The sequence below is a fragment of the Bos javanicus genome, chromosome 16 (genome assembly GCF_032452875.1).
Source record: "Bos javanicus breed banteng chromosome 16, ARS-OSU_banteng_1.0, whole genome shotgun sequence".
Lineage (NCBI taxonomy): Eukaryota > Metazoa > Chordata > Mammalia > Artiodactyla > Bovidae > Bos > Bos javanicus.
In genome coordinates this window covers 17,863,376-17,879,826 of record NC_083883.1, presented here as the reverse complement: position 1 = coordinate 17,879,826, position 16,451 = coordinate 17,863,376, and positions in this window count along the sequence as shown.

Here is a 16,451-nt window from a genome sequence, read left to right as displayed (position 1 = left end):
TCTTCCCGACCCAAGGATCAAACCTGGGTCTCCTGCACTGCAGGCAGACTCTTTACTGTCTGAGCCACTAAGGAAGTCCCTAGGTTCCATATATGTGCGTCAACACACAATATTTGTTTTTCTCTTTCTGACTTACTTCATTCTGTTGAACAGTGTCCAGGAGTCTCCACAGAGGTATGGGTTGACAGTGGCATGCCTCAGGGTCAGGGTCACTGAATACAACAGTTCAGGAAGGCACAACATGCTGGCATAAGTCCTTTTAAAGGAAGTCACCATTACCAGCATTTCACTACCATAGTTTGGCTTCATGCCAAACTACAGGGAGGGAACAAAGCCCCACCCATCAGCATAAAATCAGATTAAATATTTACTGAGCAGGGCCTTGACTGTGTGGATCACAATAAACTGTGGGAAATTCTGAAAGAGATGGGAATACCAGGCCACCTGACCTGCCTCTTGAGAAACCTATATGCAGGTCAGGAAGCAACAGTTAGAACTGGACATGGAACAACAGACTGGTTCCAAATAGCAAAAGGAGTACGTCAAGGCTGTATATTGTCACGCTGCTTATTTAAATCATATGCAGAGTACATCATGAGAAACGCTGGGCTGGAAGAAGCACAAGCTGGAATCAAGATTGTGGGGAGAAATATCAATAGCCTCAGATATGCAGATGGCACCACCCATATGGCAGAAAGTGAAGAGGAACTAAAAAGCCTCTTGATGAAAGTGAAAGAGGAGAGTGAAAAGTTGGCTTAAAGCTCAACATTCAGAAAACAAAGATCATGGCATCTGGTCCCATCACTTCATGGCAACTAGATGGGGAAACAGTGGAAACAGTGTCAGACTTTATTTTTGGGGGCTCCAAAATCACTGCAGATGGTGATTGCAGCCATGAAATGAAAAGACACTTACTCCTTGGAAGGAAAGTTATGACCAACCTAGACAGCATATTCAAAAGCAGAGACATTACTTTGCCAACAAAGGTCCGTCTAGTCAAGGCTATGGTTTTTCCAGTGGTCATGTATAGATGTGAGAGTTGGACTGTGAAGAAAGCTGAGCACTGAAGAATTGACGCTTTTGAACTGTGGTGTTGGAGAAGACTCTTGAGAGTCCCTTGGACTGCAAGCAGATAAAACCAGTCCATTCTGAAGGAGATCAGTCCTGGGTGTTCTTTGGAAGGAATGATGCTAAAGCTGAAACTCCAGTACTTTGGCCATCTCATGCGAAGAGTTGACTCATTGGAAAAGACTCAGATGCTGGGAAGGATTGGAGGCAGAAGGGGATAACAGAGGATGAGATGGTTGGATGGCATCACTGACTCAATGGACATGAGTTTGGGTGAACTCTGGGAGTTGGTGATGGACAGGGAGGCCTGGCGTACTGCAGTTCATGGGGTCGCAAAGAATCGGACACGACTGAGCAACTGAACTAAACTGAACTGTACTGAGCAGGGCCCTGCCCACCAGAGTAAAACCCAGGTCACCCTACAGACAGATCCTCCCATCAGAAAGTTTCCACAAGGCTCTTATCCTCATCTATCAGAGGGCAGAGAGAATGTAAACCACAATTACAGAAAACTAACCAAAACTGATCACATGATTCACAGCCTTGTCAAACTATATGAAACAATAAGCCATGCCACATAGAGCCACCCAAGATGGACAGGTCATGGTTGAGAGTTCTGACAAAACATGGTCCACTAGAGAAGGAAATGGCAAACCACTTCAGTATTCCTGCCTTGAGAACACCATGAATAGTATGAAAATGCAAAAGCATATGACACTGAAAGATGAACTCCCTGGTCAGTAGGTGGCAAAATATTATTGGAGCAGAACAGAGAAATAGCTCCAGAAGGAAGGAAGGGCCTGAGTTACAGTGGAAACAGCACCCAGTTGTGGATGTGTCTGGTGGTGAAAGTCAAGTGGGATGCTGTAAAGAACAATATTGCATAGGAATCTGGAATGTTAGGTTTATGAATCAAGGTAAATTGGAAGTGATCAAACAAGAGATGACAAGAGTGAACATCATTTTAGGAATCTGTGAAGTAAAATGGACAGTAATGGGTGAATTTAGTTCAGATGACAATAAAATCCACAACTGTGGGCAAGAACATCTTTGAAGAAATGGAGTAATCCTCAAAGTCAACAAAAGAGTGAAATGCATTACTTGGGTGCAACCTTAAAAATGACAGAATGATCTCCATTTTGTTTCAAGGCAAACCATTCAGTATCACAGTAATCTAAGTCTATGTCACAATCATTTATGCCGAAGAAGCTGAAGATGAAAGGTTCTCTGAAGACCTACAAGACCTTCTAGAACTAACACCAAAAAAAAGATGTCCTTTCTAATCACAGAGGACTCGAATGCAAAAGTAGGAAGTTAAGAGACACCTGGAGTAACAGGCAAGCATGGCCTTGGAGTACAAAAAGAAGCAGGGCAAAGGTTAACAGAGTTTTGCCAAGAGAACGCATTGGTCATAGCAAACACCCTCTTCCAACAACACAGCAGACAACTCAACACATGGACATTACCAATGGTCAGTACCAAAATCATACTGGTATATACTTTGTAGCCAAAGACGGAGAAGCTCTAAAGAGTCAACAAAAACAAGACTGGGAGCTGACTGTAGCTCATATAATAAACTTCTTATTGCAAAATTCAGACTTAAATTGAAGAAAGTAGGGAAAACCACTAGATTTTTCAGGTATGACATAAATCAAATCCCTTATGATTATACAGTGAAAATGACAAATAGATTCAAGGGATTAGATCTGATAGACCAAATGTCTGAAGAAGTATGGATGGAAGTTCATTATATTGTACAAGAGACAGTGATCAAAATGATCTACAAGAAAAAGAAATGCAAAAAGGCAAAATGGTTGTCTGAGGAGGCCTTACAAATAGCTATGAAAAGAAGAGAAGCAAAAGGCAAAGGAGAAAGAGATACACCCATCTGAATGCAGAATTCCAAAGAATAGCAAAGAGAGATAAAAGACCTTTGTAAGTGATCAATGCCAGGAAATAGAGGAAGTAATAGAATGAGAAAGACTAGAGATCTCTTCAAGAAAATTAGACACATCAAGGGCACACTTCATGCAAAGATGAGCACAATAAAGGACAGAAATGTTACAGACCTAACAGAAGCTGAAGATATTAACAAGAGATGGCAAGAATACACAGAAGAACTATATAAAAAAAGATCTTCATGACCCAGATAACCATGATGGTGTAATCACTAATCTAGAGAGAGACACCCTGGAGTTCGAAGTCAAGTGAGCTTTAGGAAGCAACACTACAAACAAAGCTAGTGGAGGTGATGGAATTCCAGCTGAAGTATTTCAGATCCTAAACCATGATGCAGCTAAAGTGCTACACTCAATATTCCAGCAAATTTGGAAAACTCATCAGTCACCACAGGACTGGAAAAGGTCAGTTTTCATTCCAATCCCAAAAAAGGCAATGCCAAAGAATGTTCAAGCTGCTGCACAATGACACTCATATTAAACCCTAACAAAGTAATGCTCACAATTCTCCAAGCTTGACTTCAACAGTACGTGAAATGAGAACTTCAGATGTTCAACCTGGATTTATAAAAGGCAGAGGAAACAGAGATCAAATTGCAAAAATCCATTGGATCATAGAAAAAGCAAGAGAATTGCAGGGGAAAAAAATCTACTTCTGCTTTAATAACCATGCTGGTTTAAAACTCAACATTCAAAAAACTAAGATCATGGCATCAGTCCCATAACTTCATGGTAAACAGATGGGGAAACAATGGAATCAGTGACAAACTTTGCTTTCTTGGGCTCCAAAATCACTGCAAATTGTGACTGCAGCCATGAAATTAAGACGCTTACTCTTTCGAAGAAAAGTTAAGACCAAAACATAGACATAACTTTGCCAACAAAGGTCCATCTAGTCAAGGCTATGTGTTTTCCAGTAGTCATGTATGGATGTGAGAGCTGGAGTATAAAGAAAGCTGAGCACTGGAGCACTGATGATTTTGAACTGTGGTGTTGGAGAAGACCCTTGAGAGTCTCTTGGATTGCAAGGAGATCAAACCAGTCAATTCTAAAATAAATCAGTCCTAAATATTTATTGGGAGGACTGATGCTGAGGCTGAAACTCTAATACTTTGGCCACCTGATGTGAAGAGCTGACTCATTTGAAAATGTCCTGATGCTGGAAAATGTGAAGGCGGGAGGAAAACGCGATGACAGGGAACAAGGTGGTAGATGAAATCATTGATTCAATGGACATGAGTTTGAGCTCCAGGAGATGGTGAAGGACTGTGAAGCCTGGCAACATCCATGTGGTCGGATAGAGTTGGACATGACTGAGCAACTGTACAACAAATGTCATTCACCTTATTAGAACTGAGCCTAATGCTTTCCTTTTTATAACTGAGTAATATTCCATTGTGTATATGTACCACATCTTCTTTTTCCATTCAACTGTCAATGGACATCTAGGTTGCTTTGAATTTTTCAGGCAAGAATACTGAAGTGTGTTGTCATCTCCTTCTCCAGGGATCTGTCTGACCCAGGGATCAAATCTGGGTCTCCTGCATTGCAGGCAGATTCCTTACTGTCTGAGCCACCAGGGAAGCCTTTCTATATTCTAGTTGCTATAAATAGTGCTGCAATGATCGTTGAGGTTCAGTTCAGTTCAGATCAGTTCAGTGGCTCAGTCAGGTCTGACTCTTTGTGACCCGATGAACTGCAGCATGCCAGGCTTCCCTGTCCATCATCAACTCCCAGGCCTTGATGTCTATCAAGTCGATAATGCCATCCAAACATCTCATCCTCTGTCATCCTGTTCGCCTCCTGCCTTCAATCTCTCCTAGGGTCTTTTCCTAGTGTCTTTTTCAATAAGTCAGTTCTCTGCATCAGGTGGCCAAACTGTTGGAGCATCAGCTTCAGGATCATTCCTTCCACTAAATATTCAGGACTGATTTCTTTAGGACTGACTGATTTGATGTTCAGACTTGACTCTCAAAAGTTTTCTCCACACCACAACAATTTCAAAAGCAACAATTCTTCAGCACTCAGCTTTCTTTATGGTCTTTATCCATCCTTGACTACTGAAAAAACAATAGCTTGGACTAGATGAACCTTTGTCGGCAAAGTAATGTTTCTGTTTTTTAATATGTTGTGTAGGTTTGTCATAGCTTTTCTTCCAAGGAGAAAGGGTTTTAAATTTCATGGCTGCAGTCACCTTCAGCAGTGATTTTGAAGCCCAAGAAAATAAAGCCCATCACAGTTTCCATTGTTTCCCCATCTATTTGCCATGAAGTGATAGGATTGGATGCCATGATCTTCATTTCAGCTTTTTATTCTCCTCTTTCACCTTAATTAAGAGGCTCTTCAGTTCCTCTTCACTTTCTGCCATAAGGGTTGTGTTATCTGCAAATCTGAGGTTATTGATATTTCTCCCGGCAATCTTGATTCCAACTTATGCTTTATCCAACCCTGCATTTCACTTGATGTACTCTGTATATAAGTTAAATAGCAGGGTAACAATATACAGTCTTGAAGTACTCCTTTCCCAGTTTGGAATCAGTTCATGTTCCATGTCTGGTTCTAACTGTTGATTCTTGACCTGCATACATCTTTCTCAAGAGGCAGGTAAGGTGGTTTGGTATTCCCATCTCTTTAAGAAGTCTCCATTGTTAGTGATCCACACAGTTAAAAGCTTTAGCATAGTGAATGAAGCAGAAATAGATGTTTTTCTGGAACTGTCTTGCTTTTTTGATGATCCAACGTATGTTAGCAATTTGATCTCTGATTCCTAACTCTTTTCTAAATCCGGCTTGAACATCTGGTACTCTGAAAATTTTTTGGCATTGCCTTTCTTTGGGGTTGGCATGAAAACTGACCTTTTTCAGTTCTGTGGCCTCTACTGAGTTTTCCAAATGTCTTTGAAATGCGTCTTTTTCAGTCATGGTTTCCTTAGGTTATATGTGCAGTAGTGGGGTTTTGGGGCCATATGGTTTATGGCCCCAAAAATTTATTTCTAATTTTTTAAGGTAACTCCATACTGTTCTCCATAGTGGCTGTTTCAATTTGCACTCCCACCAAAAGTGCAAGAAGGTTCCCTTTTCTCCACACCCTCTCCAGCATTTATTGTTTGTAAATTTTTTGATGATAGCCATTCTGACCAGAATGAGGTGATGTTTCATTTTAGTTTCGATTTGCATTTCTCTAATAATGAGCCATGTTGAGCATCTTTGGTTTACTACTCATCTGTATGTCTTTGGTGAAATATCTGGTTAGGTCTTCCGCCCACACTTTTACCTGTTTGTTTTTCTGGTATTGAGCTGCATGAGCTGCTCGTATATTTTGGAGAGTAATCCTTTGTCAATTGTTGCATTTGCTACTGTTTTCTCCTGTTCTATGGTTGTTTTTTCACCCTGTTTATCGTTTCCTTCACTGTGCAAAAGTCTTTAAGTTTGATTAGGTACTGTATTTTTATAATTAGATCCCATTTGTGTTTGTTTTTATTTCTATTACTCTAGAAGTTGCGTACAGTGGATCTTGCTGTAATTTATGTTAAAGAGTGTTCTGCCTGAGTTTTCCTCTAAGAGTTTTATAGTTTCTAGTCCTATGTTTAGATCTTTAATCCATTTTGAGTTCAATTTTGTGTCTTGTGTTAGGAAGTATTCTACTCTTTTCTACATAGCTGTCCAGTTTTCCTAGCACCGATCATTGAAGAAACTATATTTTCTCCATTGTATATTCTTTCCTCATCAAAAATAAGGTGTCCATAGGTGTGTGTGTTTATCTCTAAGCTTTCTGTCATGTTTCATTGGTCTATATTTCTGTTTTTATGCTGGTACCAAACTATCTTGTTGACTATAGCTTTGTAGTACAGTCTGAAGTCAGGCAGGTTGATTCTGCCAGTTCCATTCTTCTTTCTCAAGACTACTTTGGCTATTCAGGGTCTTTTGTGTTTCCATACAAATTGTGAAATTTTTTTGTTCTTGTTCTCTGAAAAATAGTATTGGTAGTTTCATATGAATTGCACTGAATCTATAGATTGCTTTGGGTAGTATAGTCTTTTTCACAATATTGATTCTTCTAATCCAGGAACATGGCATATCTCTCTGTTTGTGTTGTCTTTGATTTCTTTCTTCAGTATCTTATCATTTTCTGCATAAAAGTCTTTTGTCTCTTTAGGTAGATTTATTCCTAGGCATTTTATTCTTTTTGTTGCAATGGTGAATGGAACTGTTTCTTTAATTTCTCTTCCTGACTTATCATTGTTAGTGTATGAGAATGCAAGGGATTTATGTGTATTAATTTCTATTCTGAAAATCTGCTATATTCACTGAGTAGCTCTAGTAATTTTTTGGTGGCCTCTTTAGGGATTTCTGTGTATAGTATCATGGAATCTGCAAACACTGAGAGTTTTACTTCTTCATTTCCAATCTGGATTCCTTTTATTTCTTTGTCTTTTCTGATTGCTATGGCTAGGACATCCAAAAGTATGTGGAATAACAGTGGTGAGAGTGGTCACCCTTGTCTTGTTCCTGATCTTAAGGAAAATGCTTTCAGTTTTTCACCATTGAGAATAATGTTTCTTGTGGGCTTGTTGTATCACCCATTTATGATAGAAACTCCCCAGAAAGTAGGCATAGAAGGAACATAACTCAACATAAGGGCCATATATGACAAACTGTTAATCTTCTATCTCTCTTATTCCTCCCTCTCTGGTTTTCCTTGCATTAACCCTTCCTCCTTGGTACTGCTCCCTGTGTTCAGAACTTTTTTCCTCCTCACTCTACATACACAACATAGGTGATGTCATTAACTCTCATGCCTCATTTTCAATCTATATTTTCCTAAGCAATACACTTCTATCCCTGTCCTGAAGCCAGAGATTTTCTATTCACTAGAGCCTCATCTCACCGCCCCCACCAAAACTCTTCTCTGTTCTACCCATTATTATCCCATAGGTAAATCTGACTCCTCGCTTTCCTCAGCCTCATTCCTTGAATGTAGTCACTGACTAACATCCTTCCTACCTTATGTTTCTGTAATCCATTTACTCCATAGGTAAATCTGACTCCTCGCTTTCCTCAGCCTCATTCCTCGAAGGTAGTCACTGACTAACATCCTTCCTACCTTATGTTTCTGTAATCCATTTACTTCCTACCATATAAGTTGGACTATCTCAGATCAGGCCACCAGTATCCCTCAGCTGAATCATATCATGTTAATATGTAGCTTCTTTGTACTAGTCTTTGCCTCTAGGCCTTTTCCACTCTTTTTTTTTTTTTGCATTCCAATAGAGCTTTCAATGTAAATCTTGCTCCCATCATCTTTTCAGCCTGAAATTCTTTGGATATAGTCCAACTTCATTAAAACAGTTCATTAGCTGACACTGGTCATTTCTCTAGCTTCATCTCTTTTCATTTCTCTGATTTATACGCTAATGTCCAGATGTACATATCTCTCATATATGAGTCTCCTTACAAGTACTTTCCTCTTCCTGGAATACATTTTTCCAACTCTTTCCACATATCTAATTCCTACTTAATGAAGTGTATGGCTGAAGAGTACAGAATTCGAATGCCAGACAAATCTGAACTCAAATATCAACTTTGTCATTTGTACTGCAATATGAGTTGGAACGGAGAAAGCAATGGCACCCCACTCCAGTACTCTTGCCTGGAAAATCCCATGGATGGAGGAGCCTGGTGGGCTGCAATCCATGGGGTCGCTAAGAGTCAGACACGACTGAGCGACTTCACTTTCACTTTTCACTTTCATGCATTGGAGAAAGAAATGGCAACCCACTCAGCGTTCTTGCCTAGACAATACCAGGGACTGGGGAGCCTGGTGGGCTACCGTCTATGGGGTCGCACAGAGTTGGACACGACTGAAGCGACTTAGCAGCAGCAGCAGCAGCATGAGTTGGAAAAGATTCTGAGACTTTGTAAGTCTTTAAAATGAGGATAATTATAGAACTTATATGGTAGGGTTGTGGAAAGTGTTAAGTGTCTTAGGTATGTCACGGTCTAAGTACAGTGCCTTATGAAGGAGAACAAAATATGGCACTGCAAATATGCCACTTTGACATAAGGATTATTTTGAACTTAAGGCAACTGAAAAGCCACAGACACAGGAAGTGTTCTCTGCCGTCTTTTGCTGCTGCTGCTGCTAAGTCGCTTCAGTCCTGTCCGACTCTATGCGATCCCATAGACAGCAGCCTACCAGGCTCCTATGTCCATGGGATTTTCCAGGCAAGAGTACTGGAGTGGGTTGCCATTGCCTTCTCCTAGCTTTCTCTATCTCAAAGAGGGCATAATTTCCCTCCGTGAAGATGCCTTTCCTATATTAGGATGAAGAACACTCATCACTCGACACTGATAAGAGAAGGACAAAGGAATTAGCAAAAGTAGACTTTACTAAAATAGAGATAAAATAACCTTGATCTCCCATGAGCTCCCCCATATATTTCCTCTCCCCTTCCCCATGATTTCTAATCCTCTGAAGCCCAAATCCCCTTTCCTTTGTTGAAATGATATATAAGCCCCCAGATCTATCTGTTTCTTTGACGTTCATTTCTTTTGTGAACTTCTGTGAATGCAAAATATTAATAAAATTGAATGTTTTCTTTGTCCTTTTGATCTGCTTTTTGGTAGTTTAATTTACAGGCTCCCATTTTCAAGCCTAAGAAAGTAAGGATGAAATTTTCTCCTCAACACTGGCTTAGAGGGCAGGTATCAGATTTAACTCACAATTCCCAGTGCTTGCTGTGCAAAAGTTAATATATATGTATGTTTTATTATATATCATTTTAAAAAAATTAACTGTTATTTGATAAAGATAATGTGATGTTAACAATTCTTAAATACCATTTTATTCCCAGGATTTTCATTTTTACTTTGCTTGCACACACTAGAAAAGTCTCAAAATAATTTCAATGAACACATAATAAAAAATAATTCCACTTAAAAATCTAAAATCCATATATGTAGCATGGTCTGCATTATTTGAGATATAGAAACTATTTAATAGCTTTAACTTTTGACAGTTAACCTTTACTCTTGCTTATACCATCTTTGAGGGATAAGAGTTCTCTGAAAATTAGGTGGTCCCTGAATTTAATGTAACTGGGATGATTTCTATGATACTTAAAAATAGCTAAAGGCATATTTATGTCCTTTCCTTCCTGCCAATCAACACTAAGGATTTTCTAACTACCTGACTACAATGTAAATAGGTCAGATCAGCAATGTAGTATCACTCATATATGGGGATAAATAACCATTATTATAATCACTGGCAACTGCTGCTGCTGCTGCTAAGTCGCTTCTATCATGTCCAACTCTGTGTGACCCCATAGACGGCAGCCCACCAAGCTCCCCCGTCCCTGGGATTCTCCAGGCAAGAACACTGGAGTGGGTTCCCATTTCCTTCTCCAATGCATGAAAGTGAAAAGTGAAAGTGAAGTTGCTCAGTCGTGTCTGACTCTTAGCGACCCCATGGACTGCAGCCTACCAGGCTCCTTCCATGGGATTTTCCAGGCAATAGTACTGGAGTGGGTTGCCATTGACTTCTCCACTGGCAACTATTCTAACATAAAAGGTGAGAAAATGATTGTGCTTCTTGATAGGATGCACCTATAAATCATATTCTCTTCCACAACACATAAACAGTGAGCAGAAAAGAGATAGGGATAGAAAAATTGAAGACTATACACATCTCATTCCAATTCCCCCATGACAATAAAAAAACATTATGACATGGTTAATGCAAACATCTTGCAGAAATTTCACATTTAGCAGCATTTCCAGTTGGCAGTCCATTCAGCAGCTATACATTTAGCTGCTACAAACAAGATGGGAACTATTATCTGACATGTTAAGTTAAATTAAATTAATATCAAAATTTAATGTATAAACTCTACCTATGGTTCAGATGGTAAAGAATCTGCCTGCAATGCAGGAGACCTGGGTTTGATCCCTGGGTCAGGAAGATTTCCTGGAGAAGGAAATGGCAACCTAATCCAGTATCCTTGCCTGGAGAATCCCACGGACAGAGGAACCCATTGGGTTACAAAGAGTCAGATACAACTGAGCAAGTAACACTTAAAAAAAAAAAAAATTATGATTGGGTGATTTGGTTTTAGTAACAAAATGTTCTACAAATTTTATCTCATATGATCCCTTATCCCTGAGGTAATTATAATGCACAGAGGAATATCTTATTTGTACTAAAGTAAGTAATGCTGTTCAAATGCTTTCAAAGATGTACAGCAGGTTTTCAGAATTTATGAGGAAATTTTTGATATGACTGCATATCTTTAAGTTTGCACTTGTTTCCTATTGCTGTTGTAACAAATTGCCACAAACTGAGTGCCTTAAAACAGCAAAGACTTATTAACTTGAAATTCTGTAGGTCACAGGTCCAACACAAGTCTCAATGGGCTAAAATCAAGGAGTAGGCAGGTTTTTTGTTCTTTTCTTGAGGCCCTGTGGGAGTCTGATTTTTTTTTTTTTTTTACAGCTTCTAGAGGCCTCTGGCATTCCCTGACTGTCAGTCTGCTTACCTCATTTTCAAAGCCAGCAAGGGTACATGGTGTCTTCTGTGCTCACATCTAACTCTGGCTCTCACTTCTTCCAATTTTAAGGACCGTTTTAACTACAATCATATGCACTCCCAGATTATTTGGGATAATCTCCTTATTTTAGTTGACTAAGGAGAAAATGAAAGATGTAAGCATCTGAATGCAGAGTTCCAAAGGATAGCAAGAAGAGATAAGAAAGCCTTGCTCAGAGATCAATGCAAAGTAATAGAGGAAAATAACAGAATGGGAAAGACTAGAGATCCTTCAAGAAAATTAGAGATACCAAGGGAATATTTCATGCAAAGATGGGCTTGGTAAAGGACAGAAATGGCATGGACCTAAAAGAAGCAGAAGATATTAAGAAGAGGCGGCAAGAATACACAGAAGAACTGTACAAAAAAGATCTTCACGACCAAGAAAATCACGATGGTGTGATCACTCACCTAGAGCCAGACATCCTGGAATGTGATGTCAAGTAGGCCTTAGAAAGCATCACTATAAACAAAGCTAGTGGAGGTGATGAAATTCCAGTTGAGCTATTTCAAATTCTGAAAGATGATGCTGTGATAGTGCTGCATTCAATATGCCAGCAAATTTGGAAAACTCACAGTGGCCACAGGACGGAAACAGGTCAGTTTTAATTCCAATCCCAAAGAAAGGCAATGCCAAATAATGCTCATACTACCGCACAATTGCACTCATCTCACATGCTAGTAAAGTAATGCTCAAAATTCTCCAAGCCAGGCTTTAGCAACTTCCAGATGTTCAAGATGGTTTTAGAAAAGGCAGAGGAACCAGAGATCAAATTGCCAACATCTGCTGGATCATCAAAAAAGCAAGAGAGTTCCAGAAAAACATCTATTTCTGCTTTATTGACTATGCCAAAGCCTTTGACTGTGTGGATCACAATAAACTGTGGGAAATTCTGAAAGAGATGGGAATACCAGACCACATGACCTACCTCTTGAGAAACCTATATGCAGGTCAGGAAGCAACAGTTAGAACTGGACATGGAACAACAGACTGGTTCCAAATAGGAAAAGTAGTACATCAAGGCAGTATATTGTCACCCTGATTATTTAACTTATATGCAGAGTATATCATGAGAAAGCCTGGACTGGAAGAAGCACAAGCTGGAATCAAGATTGCCGGGAGAAATATCGATAACCTCAGATATGCAGATGGCACCACCAGTATGGCAGAAAGTGAAGAGGAACTAAAAAGCCTCTTGATGAAAGTGTAAGTGGAGAGTGAAAAAGTTGGCTTAAAGCTCAACATTCAGAAAATGACGATCATGGCATCTGGTCCCATCACTTCATGGGAAATAGATGGGGAAACAGTGGAAACAGTGTCAGACTTTATTTTGGGGGGCTCCAAAATCACTGCAGATGTTGACTGCAGCTGTGAAATTAAAAGACTCTTACTCCTTGGAAGGAAAGTTATGACCAACCTAAATAGCATATTCAAAAGCAGAGACAACTTTGCCAACAAAGGTCCATCTAGTCAAGGCTATGGTTTTTCCTGTGGTCATGTATGGATGTGAGAGTTGGACTGTGAAGAAGGCTGAGGGCCGAAGAATTGATGCTTTTGAACTGTGGTGTTGGAGAAGACTTTTGAGAGTCCCTTGGACTGCAAGCAGATAAAACCAGTCCATTCTAAAGGAGATCAGTCCTGGGTGTTCTTTGGAAGGAATGATGCTAAAGCTGAAACTCCAGTACTTTGGCCACCTCATGTGAAGAGTTGACTCATTGGAAAAGACTCTGATGCTGGGAGGGATTGGGGGCAGGAGGAGAAAGGGAAGACAGAGGATGAGATGGCTGGATGGCATCACCAACTGGATGGACGTGAGTTTGAGTAAACTCCGGGAGTTGGTCATGGACAGGGAAACCTGGCATCTGCAGTTCATGGGGTCGCAAAGAGTCAGACACGACTGAGCAACTGAACTGAACTGAATGTTATCAGTCAGAGTTCACCAGAGAAACAGAACAAATAAGATGGGCATACACATATGTCAAGAGAGAGAGAGATTTATTTTAAAGAATTAGCCCATGTGATTGGAGAAGGCAATGGCACCCCACTCCAGTACTCTTGCCTGGAAAATCCCATGGACGGAGGAACCTGGTAGGCTGCAAGTCCATGGGGTCGCTAGGAGTCAGACACGACTGAGCAACTTCACTTTCATTTTTCACTTTCATGCATTGGAGAAGGAAATGGCAACCCACTCCAGTGTTCTTGCCTGGAGAATCCCAGGGACGGGGGAGCCTGGTGGGCTGCCATCTCTGGGGTCGCACAGAATTGGACACGACTGAAGCGACTTAGCAGCAACAGCCCATTTGATTATGGAGGCTGGAAAGTCCAAAGTTGGTGGCAAAGCCCACAAGATGGAGACCCAGGGAAGAGCTGACTTCAAACTTCAAGACTGAAGGCAATGTGGGGCAGAATCCTCTTTTTCTCAGGGCACTGTAGCCTTTTCCTTATGGTCTTCAACTGATTGGATGACGTCCAACCTCATTACAGAAATTAACCTGCTTTATGCTAAATCTATTGAATTAAATGTTAATCTCAACTGAAAAACAATTTCATTGGACATCTAGACTGATCTTTTACCAAATGTTTGGGTACTGTAACCTAGTTAACAAAGCTGACATACACAGTTAGCCATCACAAGTATTAACCTTAATTCCATCTGCAAACTTAATTCCCATTTGTTGTAGAATTAATTTATCTTTGGCTTACAGGAAGTTGACATCTTTTGGCATTTACTATCATGCATACCTCAGTGTGTGCATTTCTGTGTATGTTTTAGTTTGTATTTTTTCTTTGCCCATACTTTTGTTTGCATTTGTCCTTTGTGCACAACTTACATTACTCATTTGTACAAAAACCGCTTCAGCATTGTTGCCTTGAGAACTCCATGAACAGTGAAAAGGCAAAAATGTATGACACTGAAAGATGAAACCCCCATGTTGATAGGTGTCCGAACAGGAGAAGAGCTAAGAAACAGCTTGAGAAGGAATGAAGAGGCTAAGCCAAAGCAGAAACAACCCTCACTTGTAGATGAGTCTGGTGATGAAAGTAAAGTGCGATGCTGTAAAGAACAATATTGCATAGCAAACTGGAATGCTAGGTTTATTAATATAGGCAAATTGGAAGTGGCCCAACAGGAGATGACAAGACTGACACTTTAGGAATCAGTAAACTAAAATGGGCAGGAAAGCGCGAATTTAATTCAGATGATGATAAACTCTACTACTGTGGGCAAGAATCCCTTAGAAGAAATGGAGTAGCCATCAGAGTCAACAAAAGAGACCAAAATGCAGTACTTGGGTGCAATCTCAAAAATAAAAGAGCAATCTCCATTTGCTTCCAAGGCAAATCATTCAGTATCACAGCAATCCAAGTCTATGCCCCAACCATTAAGGCTGAGGAAGTTGAAGTTGAATGGTTCCATGAAGACTTACAAGACCTTCTAGAAATAATGCCAAAAAAAAAAAAAAAGATGCCATTTTCATCATAGGGGACTGATATGCAAAAGTAGGAAGTCAAGAGATACCTGGAATAACAGGCAAATTTTGCCTTGGAATATAAAATGAAGCAGAACAAACACTAACAGAGTTTCTTTGTTTGTTTGTTTGATAAGAGAATGCACTGGTCATAGCAAACACCCTCTTCGAACAACACAAGAGAGGACTGCATACATGGACACCACCAGATGGCTAATACTAAAATCAGATTGATTACATTCTTTGCAGCCAAAAATGAAGAAGTTCTATACAGTCAGCAAAAACAAGTCTGGGAGCTGATGGTGGCTCAGATCATGAAATCTTTATTGCAAAACTCAGACTTATATGGCAGAAAGTTGGGAAAACCACTAGGCCATTCAGGTATGACCTAAATCAAATATATGATTATACAGTGGAAGTGACAAATAGGTTCAAGGGATTAGATATGATAAGAGTGCCTTAAGAACTATGGACAGAGGCTTGCAACATTACACAGGAGGTGGTGACCAAAGCCATGCCCAAGAAAAGGAAATGCAAAAAGGCAAAATGGTCCTCTGAGGAGGCCTTACGAATAGCTGAGAAAAGAGGAGAAGTGAAAGGAAAGATATACCCATTGGAATGCAGAGTTCCAAAGAATAGCAAGGAGAGATAAGAAAGCCTTCCTCAGCAATCAATGCAAAGAAATAGAGGGAAATGACAGAATGGGAAGACTAGCGATCTCTTCAAGAAAATTAGAGATACCAAGGGAACATTCGGAGAAGGCAATGGCACCCCATTCCAGTACTCTTGCCTGGAAAATCCATGGACAGAGGAGCCTGGTAGGCTACAGTCCATGGGGTCGCTATGAGTCGGACACGACTGAGCAACTTCACTTTCACTTTTTACTTTCATGCATTGGAGATGGAAATGGCAACACACTCAAGTGTTCTTGCCTGGAGAATCCCAGGGATGGGGAAGCCTGGTGGGCTGCCATTTTTGGGATTGCTCAGAGTCAGACACAACTGAAGCAACTTAGCAGCAGCAGCAAGAGAACATTTCATGCAAAGTAGGGCACGATAAAGGACAGAAATGATATGGACATAAAAGAAGCAGATTACGAGGTAGCAAGAGTACAAAGAACTATACAAAAAGGATATTAATGATCTAGATAACCATGACGGTGTGATCACTCAAGTAGAGCCAGATATCTGGGAATGTGAAGTCAAGTGGGACTTAGGAAGCATTACTATAAACAAAGCTAGTGAAGGTGATGGAATTCAGCTGAACTATTTCAGACACTAGACAATGATGCAGTTAAAGTGTTACACTCAGTTCAGTTCAGTCACTCAGTCGTGTCCGACTCTTTGTGACCCCATGAATTGCAGAATG